Genomic DNA, 13,522 nt, shown 5'->3' with positions numbered 1-13,522 from the left:
ATGGAACCTTTACAAAAACTGATCATATATTAGCACATAAAGACCTCAAATTCAAATGTAGAAAGGCAGAAAGAGTAAATGCATCCTTTTCAGATAATGATTCAGTGAAAATTACATTCAATAAAAAGCTAGAGGAAAATAGACCAAAAAATAATTGAAAAGTAAATAATCTCATACTAAAGAATGTTTGGGTGAAACAGCAAATCATAGACATAATTAATAATTTCACCCAAGAAAATGGCAATAATAAGATATCATTCCAAAATGTGTGGAATGCAGCCAAAGTGGTAATAAGGGGAAATTTTATATCTCTAGAGGCCTATTTGCATAAAATGGAGAAAGAGAAGGTAAATGAATTGAGCTTGCAACTGAAAAAGCTAGAAAAAAAAGCAAATTAAAAACCCCCAGTCAAACACTAAATTTGAAATTCTAAAAATAAAAAGAGAGATTAATAAAATTGAAAGTAAAAAGACTATTGAATTAATAAATAAAACTAAGAGTTGTTTCTATGAAAAAATCAACATAATAGATAAACCGTTGGTAAATTTGATTAGAAAAAGAAAAGAGGAAAATCAAATTGTTAGTCTTAAAAATGAAAAGGGAAAACTAGCCACTAATGAAGAGGAAATTTGAGCAATAATTAGGAGTTACTTTGCCCAACTTCATACCAATAAATTTGATAATTTAAATGAAATGGATGAATACCTTCAAAAATATAGGTTGCCCAGATTAACCAAGGAAGAAGTAAATTGGTTAAACAGTCCTATTTTAGAAAAAGAAATAGAACAAGCTATTAATCAGTTTCCTAAGAAAAATTCCCCAGGACCAGTGGATTTACATGTGAATTTTACCAAACATTTAAAGAACAATTAACTCCAATGCTATATAAACTATTTGAAAAAATAGGGATTGAAGGGGTCCTACCAAATTCCTTTTATGACACAGACATGGTACTGATACCTAAACTAAGTAGGTTGAAAACAGAGAAAGAAAATTATAGACCAATCTCCCTAATTAATATTGATGCAAAAATCTGAAAGAAAATATTAGCAAAAAGATTATAGAAAATCATCCCCAGGATAATATAACATGACCAAGTAGGATTTATACCAGGAATGTAGGGCTGCTTCAATATTAGGAAAATTATTAGCATAATTGACTATATCAATAACCAAATTAATAAAAACCATATGATCATTTCAATAGATGCAGAAAAAGCATTTGATAAAATCCAACATCCTTTCCTTTTAAAAAACACTAGAGAGTATAGGAGTAAATGGACTTTTCCTTAAAATTGTCAGGAGCATCAATTTAAAACCTAAGTAAGCATCTTATGTAATGGGGATAAACGAACTATTCCCAATAAGATCAAGAGTGAAACAAGGTTGTCCACTATCACCAGTACTATTCAATATTGTATTAAAAATGCTTTCTTCGGCAATAAAAGGAGAAAGAGATTAAAGGAATTAGAATAGGTAATGAGGAAACCAAATTATCACTCTTTGCAAATGATATGATGGTATATTTAAAGTACCCCAGAGATTTTCCTAAAAAGCCTTCTCAGGAATCACTGGATTCTCTGAGGCATGATAACTATTAGAAATCATCCACAATTTTAGTAAAGTTGCAGGATTCAAAATAAATCCACATCAATCCTCAGAATTTTTATACATCACCAACAAAATCCAAGATCAAGAGAAATAAAGAGAAATTCTATTTAAAATAATTGTCAATAGTATAAAATATTTGGGAATCTATCTGCCAAAGGAAAGTCAAGAACTACTAAACACTTTTCACACAAATAAAGTCAGATCTAAACAATTGGAAAAATATTAAGTGCTCTTGGATAGGCTGAATGAATATAATAAAGATGACAATACTATCTAAACTAATCTATTTAGTGCTATATCAATCAAACTCCCAAGAAACTATTTTAATAACCTAGAAAAAATAAAAATAAAATTTATATGGAAGAACAAAAAGTCAAAAATTTCAAGGAAACAAATGAAAAAAAAAATCAAATGAAGGCAGCCTAGCTGTACCAGATCTAAAACTATATTACAAAGCAGCAGTCACCAAAACCATTTGGTATTGGCTAAGAAATACACTACTTGATCAATGGAATAGGTTAAGTTCACAGGATAAAATAGTCAATAACTATAGCAATCTAGTGTTTGACAAACCCAAAGATCTGAATTTTGGGGATAAGAATTCACTATTCAATAGAAACTGCTGGGAAAAATGGAAATTAGTATGGCAGAAACTAGGCATGGACCCACACTTAACAGCGTACATCAAAATAAGATCAAAATGGTTTCACGATTTAGGAATAAAGAATGAGATTCTAAATAAATTAGAAGAACATAGGATAGTTTACCTCTCAGACTTGTGGAGGAGGAAGGAATTTGTGATTCAAGAAGACTAGAGACCATTATTGATCACAAAATAGAAAATTTTGATCATATCAAGCTAAAAAGCTTTTGTATAAACAAAATTAATGAAAACAAGATTAGAAGGGAAATAATAAACTGAGAAAACATTTTTACAGTGAAGGGTTCTGATAAAGGCCTCATTTCTAAAATTTATAGAGAATTGATTCTAATTTATAAGAAATCAACCCATTCTCCAATTGATAAATGGTCAAAGGATATGAGCAGATAATTTTCAGATGATGAAATTAAAACTATTTCTACTCACATGAAAGGGTGTTCCAAATCACTATTGATCAGAGAAATGCAAATTAAGACAACTCTGAGGTAACACTACATACCTGTCAGATTGGCTAACATGACAGGAAAAAATAATGACAAATGTTGGAGGGGACATGGGAAAATTGGGACACTGATGCATTGTTGGTGGAGTTGTGAATGGATTCAACCATTCTGGAAAGCAATTTGGAACTATGCTCAAAAAGTTATCAAACTGTGCATACCCTTTGATCCAGCAGTGTTGCTACTGGGCTTATATCCCAAAGAGATATTAAAGAAAGGAAAGGGACCTGTATGTGCAAAAACGTTTGTGGCAGCCCTTTTTGTAGTGGCTAGAAACTGGAAATTGAATGGATGCTCATCAATTAGAAAATGGCTGGGTAAATTGTGGTGTATGAATGTTATGGACTATTATTGTTCTGTAAAAAATGACCAGCAGGATGAATACAGAGATGCTTGGAGAGACCTACATGAACTGATGCTAAGTGAAATGAGCCCAACCAGGAGATTATTATACCCTTCAACAACAATACTATATGAGGATAAATTCTGATGGAAATGGACATCTTCGGCAATGAGAACATACAATTCAGTTCCAATTGATCAATGATGAACAGAACCACCTACATCCAGAAAAGGAACACTGGGAAATGAATGTGGACTACTTGCATTTTTGTTTTTCTTCCCAGGTAATTTTTACTTTTCTGAATCCGATTTTTCTTGTGCAGCAAAAGAACTGTACAAATATGTACACATATATTGTATTTAATATATACTTTAATATGTTTAACATGTATGAGACTGCCTGCCATCTAGGGGTGGGGGTGTAGGGAAGGCAGAGAAAAGTTGCAACAGAAGTGATTGCAAGGTACAATGTTGAAAAATTACCTATGCATATGTTCTGTCAATAAAAAGCTATAATAAAAAAAAGGAAAAAAAGAAATTTACATGGAAGTAGCTCCAGAGAAATATTTTATTCTATAATTAAATTCAATTGTATCAATATTATTTTGATGTATTGACTTTATCATCTTTTAAGCACAGATGGTGCTTTATATTTTGCATTCTATTTTCAAGGTTAGTCTTTTCTATTGATGTTATATATTTAGTTTCAGCTTGATTTCCAAAAGGTTTGGGGAAAGGCATTTTGTAATAGCAGTACAGAAGAGAAAAAGGAAGTGCTTATGGTACAATGTTAAATATAGTAACAATCTAGTTACTAGTTCAAAAGCAGGTCTAGATTTAAAGGTGAAGAAAACCATGCAAGTATTCTGACATGCTTAATTACAAATTTATATTTTGTTCCATCAACTGGGTCCTCACTGCTGTCATATTAAGGTTTTCTTGGGGCTCTTATAATTTTAGTTTTTCAAAAATATTTTAAAGAGATTCTCTAAGTCAAACACAGAACAGCAGCAATATCATGAAATACTATGGTAATAAGATTAGTCATTTATGGAAGAAATTAAACTTTCATTAGCCTACAAACAAAAGCACAATTTACTTGAACAAAAGTCATGAGTAAACATAAATATATTTACATGTGATGTAAAATATACTGTATTTAAAATGACTTGAAGCTTTAAAAAGAGAACTTAATGTGAAATATATAACTGGAAATTATAAAACCAGATGGTTGCATAAATTCTACAAGAAAATACACATCTGTTTTTGGTTTGAGAAACTCTTTTTATTTGAAGCACGATTTATCCAATTCAATGGCATAGAGGCTTAGCATGGGGCTTGTTTTATTTTAGTATATAGACTAAATTATATATGAGGAGTCATTTTTCACTTCTGATAAAAATGAATTGGTATACGATTTGCTAAGCAGATGTACTGATTGTGGAGTTTTAACAGAATCAAATGGAGAAGCAATAAGAAATAATGGCTACACTTAAGAAAAGTATTGAATTAAATGTGTTTGCCTACAAAGGCATGCAAAACCTTCATTGATTAGATAATGAGGAGAATGATTTTGGAATAGAACAATATAACTTGTAGGGACTGTTGTTTCTATAGCTCTTTCTTCCAAGATGATAATTCTAGGATCATAGGATATCCAACTAGAAGGATATAGAATGTCTAATTTTCAAGAAAGAGTTGATCCTGAAGATATATAAAATAAAAAATGACTATGGGGAAGAAAAAGTTATGCATTATAAAACCTATTGTAGAGAGAGAGAAGAGAGAGGGAAGGAAAAGATTTATAAAACAAATACATTGTGGCCAAAATAGATGAACATTTTGGAATCTGAATCATCTATATTAATTTTTTTAATGTGAAGTTATTTTAATGTGAAATTAAAAAAAAAAGACAAACCAAATCAGAAAATCTAAGAAAAAAGGTGAAGACTATAGTTTATTGAACAAATTTAGTAATTCTGATTTTAGCATGATAAATTTGGTTATGCTGCTGCTTTTTCTAATGTCAGCATTTCATTTGCTATTTCCTCTCATCCTACAATTCCTCTATTCACAAGTTATTTTAAAACATTTATTGAACATTTGCTTTCTGGAAAAAACACTTTTGAACTGTCAATATTCCATGCTAGACCTTCTAGAATTTTTATTCTACTCACTTCACCTTGTTTTCACAGAGAGCTTAGTTTTTCCTATTCAGTATTTTAATGGACCTATATTTTCACCAATGTGGCTCTTTTCTTCAATGATGGGAATTTAAATCCCTCTTTGCCTTCTCAACCAGTGGAATTCTTATCCACATGTTCTCACATAAATCCTCAACAAGCTACCTCTTTATAGTCACCCCAGTTAATTGACATGAAAATATAGCATCTTGTTGTGCTTTCTATTTCTGTTAAGAAACACAGCTGAATTAAGTAGAGTAAGATGTCATCTTAAATAAATATTGTCCTCCAAGAAAATGTCTTCCATGCCAATGTTAAGATCATATAAGTTGAAATATGAAACAACTGAGATAACCTTGCTTCATGACCTTCCAATATCAAGCTGTACATAGAATACAAAGACATATGTTTATCAAAGGTAGTTGATCCTGTCACAGAGAAAATCCATTGCAAAACTCATCAAGGAAAGATTCCTATCTACATGGTGAGGACTTTCTCTTGTTCTATTGACATTACCTAAGCATACAGCTTATTCATCTAGTTTTCTCTGTATGTCTATGTATAACTGACTTACTTTTTATGACCATACAATACAGTTAGGCAGCTAGTTGTTTGATGGAGAGTATATAAGACCTGTGTTCAAATCCAGCCTCAGACACTTAAAAGTTATGTGACAATGGGCAAATCACTTAACCTCTGTCTGTTTCATTCTCCTGTGTAAAAAAAAAAAATGATATAAAAATGGAATATATACTCCCCAGGTTATTGTGAGGATTACATGAGGTATTTTTTTGGTAAACACTTTGAAAAATTCAAAGAATTTTATAAATGCTATCTATTATGATTACTATTATGATCATTTTAACAACATTTTTCTACCACTTCTCTGATTCAATTCTTTATTACTAATATGTCACAAGCTACTTTTATAAAGTAGAAATATAGGCCAATAGATTTTAATGTATTCTTGAACATTTTTTTCTTATTGTGATAATAGCCAAAAATTTTTAAAACTGTAGACATTTCCAGATATTATCCTTGCCTCATACTTCCATAGGGATAGGAAGAACCTGAATGGAATTTGTTATGTTTTCTAGGAAACTGCACAGAATTAAGTATGGAGAATATTGGAAAAAATATATTTCCTGAGGTTAAACTTTTCCCCACTTTTGAGATGTTGTACATTCACATATGTGCATTGCAAATTACATTATATTAAAAAAATGCATAAGCATATATATGTGTATACACACACACACACACACATATATATATATATATATAATGAAAAGAAATATGCTACATGTGTATTCAAGAAATATATAATGAGAAACCTATGGTACATATAACAAAATTATACTATTTTAAAGAAAATGTATAGTTTTGGGTAATGACATACTTGTCCTTGTCATTTCCTCACCATATTTTCTTGTTTGTGCAGGAAATTTGGAGAGCCCCAAATTTTCTGACCTACTTTTCCATCTTCTCAGAATCCTAGTCCTACTTGCAATAAACATTTACAGAAATACTTTAACACAGATTCTTAATCTCAGATCCATGAACATTTTACAAAATATTTTTTCTAACTTCAATATAATTGATGCATTTTATAATCTTATCTTAAAATATATGTATCTAAAATTGATATTACAAGAAAGGCCCCCAAGCTTTCCCAGACTGACAAAAGGGTCCAGACGCATTAAGTTAAAAAAAAAAAAAGTTAAGAACCACTACTCTTTATTGTGTCTGTGATTTCAATGAAGAATGTCTATTAAGACAACTTATATCTCTCTTCACACTTTAATAGACTTCCTGAATTGCTGTAACAAAATAAAAATGAAAACAGAGATCATACAGTGACCAAGTCAATAGGGATACGTTTTTGCCTTTCTTTGTATCCCTGGTGCTTTGCACAAAACCTAATAAAAACAAAGTACATAGTAAATATTTATTGAGTAACTATCTTCTAGACTCCTCCCATGAATGCTATAGTTCAGCCATAGTAGCCAATTTGATTGTCCCACATGACATTCAAATTCTCATCTCCATGTCTTTGTACTGGCTGCATGTACCCCTATGCCTATAATGCTTTTCTCCTCTTCTTAGACTTCCTTTAAGACTCAGAAAATTCCCTCTCCTACCTGTATGGCTTTCCTTCCAGGAATTCCTCCTTAACTTCTAAGATTATTTTATATCTATTCTCTGTATTCTTTATATGCTTATCCATGTATGTATTGCTATCTCCCCCATTCATATGTAAGTTGATGGCAGGAGCTGAGGGCATCTTCAAAAAATCTTGTTGATTGAATAATATGCCCCCAGCTTTAATGAAAGCTTTATCTAGAAAATAATGACTTGAAATATATTTTAATGAAAGAACATGCTAATAAAAATGTACCACAAAGAACTGAATTTCATCTGAGTATAATATTAATTCTTAGTCATGTAGATCTATGGAGTTCAATTTGATTCTTTTAGTGAAAGATGAGAGTTAAAATAATTAACCCCTTAAACATTGTTATCTTTTTCTACGTAAGTAAAGGCAAGATCAGAAAAGGAAAGTATAGATTTCTTCCAAATGAATGACAGTCCAAAAAAAAGTATCCCAAATATTTTAAACTATCAACTACTAGAATTTAAATTATAGACCAATAGTTTATGTTTTAATGAATAGAGATAACACAGCACTATGGGATATGATCTCAGTTAAATCTGGACTTGTCTCTCCTCTGACAATTTAACTTTGTGATCCTGGATGAATCACTTTACTTCTAGGTAACCAAGGAAATGATCAACTTGAAATCACAGAAAAGGCTAGTTGCTAATATGCCCCCAGCAGAATTTCCTGACCAAGAATTCTTTACATTAAAAAAAAATCATAGGTCTAGCCACACTACTTCCAAAATAATCACACACAAAATTAATAATCAGTTCTTTTTTAGTCCAAAATGGAAAGTCACTTTCTAGTTTGAGATTAAGAAGTGAACAAAATTGACCAGAATCATTGGGGAAAAGGTATCTTTGGGAGAATATGAGGATCTTTTGGACTGTATGAGGACACTAAGGTACACAAAGCACTTGATTCATTAAAGCATCAATTTATAGTACAATATCCAAAGGAACTAGCATAAACATGTTTTATTTATCCACAAAATGGAATAATAAAATATTTTCATAATATAAGACATATTTGATTATATTATTCACTATATGATAAATAATATAAATAATAATATAATTTATAATATATAGCTATAACATAACAATATTATATAATATATGTGATATATAATAATATGCAATGGTGCTAATATTAGCGATGATATTAAAATACCATTACTTCATACCAACAATATAATTCCATTCAAAATAACTTCATTGGAGAAATAAATTTTAAAAATCAGTTGCTGTTTTTGATCAATAAATATTACAAAATTAGACTGATTTTACTTTTGAACAAAGTGAAAGCTATCTCATAAGATGGAAACAGTGTTCTAAAAATTGAATGAAGGTTGGTTGTGCCCCAGCCCCAAGTTTCTTTCTTCAGAAATCATGTAGTTTACAATGAATGGGATTATATAGCCCTTTTCTTTGGGAGACTAAGTTAGAGCTACTGTGGCATTAAATTTCTATATAAGGTAATTTAGTAAGCCTAAAGATGTGGTAGGGTTAGAAGTTTTTCTTCATTTATGACTTAGAATGTGAGGTCATTTGTCCTGACTAATCAGGGCAAACATCCTATAGGGAATGCTACCCCAAAACCATATATAATCCTTGTCTGACTGCTTGTTGGGAGGAAGATGCACAAGATCATAATAAAATTTCTTTCTGCTTTTACCTTGAGGAATCTCCTTGATTTATTTAAGTTGGTGGTCTTTGTCTCACACATTTCTAATTATTTCCCATATAAACAGTTTAGTGCTCCTTAAATTAGGGTTTCATTCATGTATATTTTAAGGTGATTTTACTAGAAAATTGGCATTTCAAAGACAATTTTAGGGATCTATTGTAATGGGGGTATTTCTTCCACTGATATTGATCTCAACCCAAGTAGAACTATCACTATCATACCATTCTTGTCTATATTCTCCAAAACAGTTCCAGTTTATAGAAAATGTATGTTGGAGGCTTTCCTTGTAGCTTCTGTCTTATACAGTCTTAATGTTGCCTATCTGTTATTCTTCACATTTGCTATATGATTAGCTTTCCTCCTTTTCTAATAATAAATTTTCTCATTAATAGCCTTTATATTATTTCTTGCAAAAAAATTCATATTTGGAAATATGCTACATTGTAACTGACACCAAACATTGCTTATATTGCTGATTCTTAATTGTGATATTTCATGACTCTACAAAATCACTAGACAGATATATGTATTAAAAAGATTTTTGTTTGTTTGTTCATTTTAATTTCCTCTTTCTCTCCCCATCCATAGAATCAAAGAAAGTCATAAAAGTTGGGTTCATTATAAAATTATGTTATATAATTTTACCTGTAACATCTCTGAAATGAGGCTGATCCTTTATAACTTCCTAACTGATTTACTATACCCCTCCTCCTCTCAGCTGAGAATCTTCTCATATCTTACAAACAAAAAATATTGAGGTCAATTGCCGAAAGCTCTCTTTTCTTTCCTCTTCCTTATTTTACACTATACAAATGTCTCCTCCCATCATATTTTTCATCTCTGTGTAATACAATGAGGTGGCCCTTCCCTTTGCCAAGGCAAATGCCTCAACATTCACAACTGACCCCATCAGATATAGTGTTTTCCAGGAGATAAACCTCTCTTCATCATCACTCCTCTCACTTTATTCTCTATCTACTGGCTACTTCTCTAATCTTTACAAATATTGTCATGTATATCCTTTCATAAACTTCAACTTCCACTCCAAAAAAATCCAAACCTATGTGATCCAACTAGCCCTTATCAGTTATTGTCCTATATCTCTCCTCTATCTTTGTGAATAAATTCATTAAGAAAGTCATTATTAAAAAAGAAAGAAAGAAAGAAAGAAAGAAAGAAAGTCATTATTAGGCCTCGATAATTTTTCTGCTCTCACTTTTTTCTAAACCCTCTGCAGTCTGGCTTCCAATCTCATCATTCAATCGAAACTGCTCAGTCCAAAGTTTAGCAATAAGAAAAATTAATACTAAATAATTATAATAACTAATTACTGATTTGCAATCTACTCTTTTTACTTTTATATCTGTTAAGGGTCAGCTCCTAATAAGGTCAGCATGACGGAAGAGTGAGATTGTTCATATCCTATGCTTTAGGTAGCTAGAGCAGTACTCCACCAATTGGGAAATCTAATTTCTATTCAGAATATAAACAGAGTACAATCTGGGCAAGGCTTTGCCTGGGTAAGGAACCCTCCATCCTTGATGCTCACCATTCAAATTAAGAACAACCCAGATCAAGTAGGAGAAAACTAGCTAGAGAGTTCCAAAAGGAAGTGTCTTCCTCTACCCAGATGCATTGAAGCTGCTGAGTTTCAAGATCAAGCCTCTTTCTTTGCAAAAGGAGCTAAAGACTTTTAGATTACTTCTTTGTTAAATGTTTACCATCACAGTTTTACTTGTCAAGGAAATTACCTATCAGATGGCATTTAAAGTGATTTAGAGCCACCTTTTGCATCTTTGATTACCTAGAGAAACCACTGATATAAACTTACCCAGAAACTCTGTCTCTTGGGGGTTTTCATTTATCACATAAGGCATTTATTTATTAATTGCCAAATCTAATTCCCTTTCCTCAATACTGATTCTGTTTAACCTCTCTGAAGCCTTTGACATGATTGATCATCCTCTTTTTCTTAATAACCTCTTCACGCTCAGTTTTGGTTTCCTACTATGGTTATCCATCTTTCCTTGCTGGATATTCCTCTAGGATATAATCACTATGAATATTACCCAAAGATATGGCCTTTTCTATTCTATCTCACTTAATTTTAGAGGGCCACAGATAGTGGGGGAACTCTAGTTGAGATATAAGACCCTTCAGCCCAGAGGGAACTTACTAACAATGTCTGGTTTGGTTCCCCATCTCTCCTAAGGGATCTCAGGTTTCCTGATGAGTCAGGAGGCAGTGACAGCCTGTGTTGTAATTGAAGCAGAGTGATACAAGGTGGCAAAGAGTGATACTAAGTGGCAATCTGCATACAATAGCAAGTTGTTCATGTGGTCCTGAGTGGGCAGTATATAGTTAGCACATGCACAGTATTGCTCTGGTTATATAAGGGTATTAGGGTATGTAAGAGTGAAAGAATTTGGAATAAATAGACTCCATATTTACAGCATCCTCGTGGGTCTCCTGCCTTCTTCACTCTTCCACTAAGATGATAGATTTTGGTACTCTAGTGTGGGGGCTCTAGAAAGGTCACAACATTTAATAATCTCATCTATTCCATGGGCTCATTATCCTCTCCTTGCAGATTATCCTCAGATCTATTTAACCAGCCCTTATACATCTTGAAATCTAGTTTCACATCACCAACTCTCTACTAGATATTCCTAGTTGGATGTTCTATAGATACTGAAAACTCAAAATGTCCAAAAGTGAATTCATCACATCTCCAAACTCTCTCCTCTCTCCTCTTTCCAATTTTTCTTTTATCAGTGACCCCAAATCATGATTTGGATGTGATGTTCAACTTCTTACTCTTACTTACCCTACAATCCAAAAATTACCATCTTTTTATATTCATGGGATTTTTTTCATACTTCCACTGTTTTCTACTCAGGCATTGGCCCTGACACCTGGCCCATTGCAATAGCTTTTGGAGGGTATTTCTGACTTAAGTATCTCCTCATTCATGTTCCCCATTTCTGAAGTGCTCTTTTTCTTTATTTCTGTGGCTTCCTTCCAGATCCCACTCTCTACACAGTATCTTCTCTAAAATTACCATGGTATATGTATGGATATATGTATGTTTGTATAGGGATATGTGTAGGTATGTATCATATATACCTAGTCATTTACATGTTGCCTCCCTTATTAGAATGAACTTCTGGAAGGCAGGGACTATGTTTTTTTTTTCCCTTCTTTTATATCCTTAGTGTTTAGCAAAGTGTCCAGCACACAGAAAGTACCTAATATATGCTTATTAATTGAATATTAAAAAAATCAAAAGAACAAAATTAAGAGGCATATTCAGACAATAGTTCTGAAAAAGATCTGGAAATTTTTAGTAGACTGAAAACTCAGAGGAAATAAGCTGTGTGGTATCATATTCAAAAAGGCTAGATGATTTTAGGATGCATTATAAAGAGAGTTAAATTCTAGGAACATGGAGGAAATAGTCTCATTCTACCCATACTTTATCCTCATCAGTCATCGTCTAGAGATTTGTATTTATTTCTGGAAACTATGGTTTGAAAAGGACATTGACAAACTGGAGAGCATCAAGAGAAGGGCAAACAAACTAGAAGAAAAACTTGAGTCCATTTCATATAAAGATTAGACCCGTTGGTCTTTAAAATTGTGTAGTTTTTCTCATATCCCATTGTTCAGATGTTCATTTGACAAATACAATAAAATGTTCCCAAACCCTACTGAAAACTTCTTTTATATCATCACTTTCCTAACTTTTAAACACTATGAAATTATTAGTTATAACTTTTTATTCTTGCCATTTGATTTCTTTTTTTTTCATTTTAAAAATCTATTTCAGTAGAATTTAATTAGCTCTAGTCATGGGGGCAGTCATTATTTTCTTATCATTCTTTTATATTTAATGTTCTGTATTGTATTGGACATGTGGATAAAATGTCTGCCTTTTTAAATGATAAATAGTATTGGAATGTAAACTTAACTTTGACAGACCATGAAAAGCATTTGGTGGATAACTGAGTATAGGATAGGATTCTCAGATAGTAATTGACCAACAGTGGTGGATGATTATGATAATTTTATGATATATTTCTAATAATTAGGAACATGAATTCCTGTGATTTTCTCATCTGTCAATAGACATATTCAGAAAACTTTATTTTGTAGCAACTTGATCTGAATTATTAAATATACAGGATATTATAAAGCCAAAACATTTTTTCTCTCATTAACAGGAGTTCTAATTAGGGGTAAAAACATCACGTGCTTAGTGTCCTATATAACTCCTCTCCTTATTTGATGCATTGGTACATAGCTAACACACCAGTTATTCCAGACAACAATTAAAAAAAGTAACAGGTTTCCTTTAAAGTCTCATTAATATACTG

General features: G+C 31.8%; 1 protein-coding gene across 1 annotated transcript in view; it reads right to left on the bottom strand.

Annotated features, from left to right (window-relative positions):
- Positions 1-13,522, bottom strand: part of PXDNL (peroxidasin like) — a 559,370-nt gene that overhangs the window by 46,849 nt on the left and 498,999 nt on the right. The gene's annotated exons all lie outside the window — the stretch shown is intronic.

The sequence above is a fragment of the Antechinus flavipes genome, chromosome 1 (assembly GCF_016432865.1).
Source record: "Antechinus flavipes isolate AdamAnt ecotype Samford, QLD, Australia chromosome 1, AdamAnt_v2, whole genome shotgun sequence".
NCBI classification, from domain to species: Eukaryota; Metazoa; Chordata; class Mammalia; order Dasyuromorphia; family Dasyuridae; genus Antechinus; species Antechinus flavipes.
The sequence above is the reverse complement of the archived record's forward strand: the minus strand, read 5'-3'. Positions and strand labels throughout refer to the sequence as shown.